General features: G+C 65.9%; 1 non-coding gene across 1 annotated transcript in view; it reads left to right on the forward strand.

Annotated features, from left to right (window-relative positions):
- Positions 1-2433: 2433 nt before the first annotated feature.
- The window catches only part of LOC147125716 (18S ribosomal RNA), a 1891-nt gene continuing 1824 nt past the window's right edge, over positions 2434-2500 (forward strand). Inside the window, exon 1 of the ribosomal RNA XR_015085383.1 lies at positions 2434-2500. This exon is cut by the window's right edge and continues 1824 nt beyond it. This is a non-coding gene — a ribosomal RNA (18S ribosomal RNA).

The raw sequence follows: 2500 nt of genomic DNA on the forward strand, positions 1-2500 counted from the left end.
GTGCAGTGGTGGCCGCCTATAATAGCCCTGGTAGCCCTCAGCCCTGGTAGCCCAAAGCCCTGGTAGCCCACAGCCCTGGTAGCAAAAAGCCCTGGTAGCCCAAAGCCCTGGTAGCCCAAAGCCCTGGTAGCCCAAAGCCCTGGTAGCCTAAATTAATTTTTCCCATTCATTTCAATGGGTTAGGCTACCAGGGGGAGCAGTACCACTTTTGGCCATTAGGGGCGCTGTAGTAGGTAAAAGTTGATCCCCCCAGTCAGGGGATGAGTTTGCCTACTCGCTAGGTTACCCCTGGTTTCACAAAATACAAGGGGCACATTTTCAGAAACCACTTTTTCAGAACTTGCCACCTCCAGAGCTGATCAGGGGAGCCTCGCCAAACATTAATCCAAGATTGGTGAGGGCTCGTCGGACACCCCACGGGCGATGAGTCGGTGTCTGCCTGGAGCTCATGTCACTCTCAAATATTTTCTAAGTCAACCTCCATGCGCACATTGCAATGAGCCTGCCCGACATAGGGGCACTGTGAGCGGACTCACCGGGGGGGGAGAGGGCCCCCCCGCCTGGAGCTCCACGTGTTGGATTATTTTCTATGTCAACCTCCATGCGCTCAACAGAGCGAGCCTGCCCGACCTGGGGGGTGTTCAATCGGACTCCGCGGGCCGGGCGAGGGCCCCCCCGCCTGGAGCTCCACGTGTTGGATTATTTTCTATGTCAACCTCCATGCGCTCAACAGAGCGAGCCTGCCCGACCTGGGGGGTGTTCAATCGGACTCCGCGGGCCGGGCGAGGGCCCCCCCGCCTGGAGCTCCACGTGTTGGATTATTTTCTATGTCAACCTCCATGCGCTCAACAGAGCGAGCCTGCCCGACCTGGGGGGTGTTCAATCGGACTCCGCGGGCCGGGCGAGGGCCCCCCCGCCTGGAGCTCCACGTGTTGGATTATTTTCTATGTCAACCTCCATGCGCTCAACAGAGCGAGCCTGCCCGACCTGGGGGGTGTTCAATCGGACTCCGCGGGCCGGGCGAGGGCCCCCCCGCCTGGAGCTCCGCGTGTTGGATTATTTTCTATGTCAACCTCCATGCGCTCAACAGAGCGAGCCTGCCCGACCTGGGGGGTGTTCAATCGGACTCCGCGGGCCGGGCGAGGGCCCCCCCGCCTGGAGCTCCGCGTGTTGGATTATTTTCTATGTCAACCTCCATGCGCTCAACAGAGCGAGCCTGCCCGACCTGGGGGGTGTTCAATCGGACTCCGCGGGCCGGGCGAGGGCCCCCCCCGCCTGGAGCACCGCGTGTTGCAATATTTTCTATCTCAACCTCCGTGCGCTCAACAGAGCGAGCCCGCCCGACCTGGGGGGTGTTCAATCGGACTCCGCGGGCCGGGCGAGGGCCCCCCCCCGCCTGGAGCTCCGCGTGTTGCAATATTTTCTATGTCAACCTCCGTGCGCTCAACAGAGCGAGCCCGCCCGACCTGGGGGGTGTTCAATCGGACTCCGCGGGCCGGGCGAGGGCCCCCCCCCGCCTGGAGCTCCGCGTGTTGCAATATTTTCTATCTCAACCTCCGTGCGCTCAACAGAGCGAGCCCGCCCGACCTGGGGGGTGTTCAATCGGACTCCGCGGGCCGGGCGAGGGCCCCCCCCGCCTGGAGCTCCGCGTGTTGCAATATTTTCTATGTCAACCTCCGTGCGCTCAACAGAGCGAGCCCGCCCGACCTGGGGGGTGTTCAATCGGACTCCGCGGGCCGGGCGAGGGCCCCCCCGCCTGGAGCTCCGCGTGTTGCAATATTTTCTATCTCAACCTCCGTGCGCTCAACGGAGCGGGCCCGCCCGACCCGGGCGGCGCTCAATCGGACTCCGCGGGCCGGGCGAAGGCCCACCCCGCCCGGAGCTCCTCACCACGCACCGCACCTCCATTCCCCCACCGACCGATCGGCAACCATGACCCGCCATCGGAGGGCCCCCGCCGGCACCGGCCTCGCGCCGGTCGCTCGGGCGGACGGTTCCTCCGGCCAGCGGGTCGCTCTCCAGCGCCGGGGCTACTTCGCGAGCTTGGCCCGCGGCCAACCCCGGCGCGACCGTACGGCAGCGAGGCCGAGGCGACCCACCGATCTCAGCAGTCCTACCACGGAGCCCGCCGCTCGTCCGCGGCCCCTCCCCGCCCCAGCAGCGGGACGGTCGCCTTGCCGGCGGGCCTTCCGGCTAACGCATCGTTTCTCAAACCCTTTCCCCTAGCGCGGCGGCGGCGGGGCTTCCCGCGAGGAGGCCCCCGTCCTACGCCCGCTAAGGCGGCTCCAGCCCACCTACCGAAGGGACGGCGCGCGCCCTCCCCCACGCGAGCGGGCGTCCGCGCGCGGCCCCTGCCCCGTTCCGGGCGGGGCCCGACGCCGGCGCGGGCGAACCGCCGCGGGGGTGGCCCGCCGCTCCCTCCCGGCCCGAGGCTACCTGGTTGATCCTGCCAGTAGCATATGCTTGTCTCAAAGATTAAGCCATGCAAGTCTAAGTACAC

This window comes from Filicampus tigris, unplaced genomic scaffold (assembly GCF_054856515.1).
Source record: "Filicampus tigris isolate MCC_2025a unplaced genomic scaffold, RoL_Ftig_1.0 HiC_scaffold_37, whole genome shotgun sequence".
Classification (NCBI taxonomy): Eukaryota; Metazoa; Chordata; class Actinopteri; order Syngnathiformes; family Syngnathidae; genus Filicampus; species Filicampus tigris.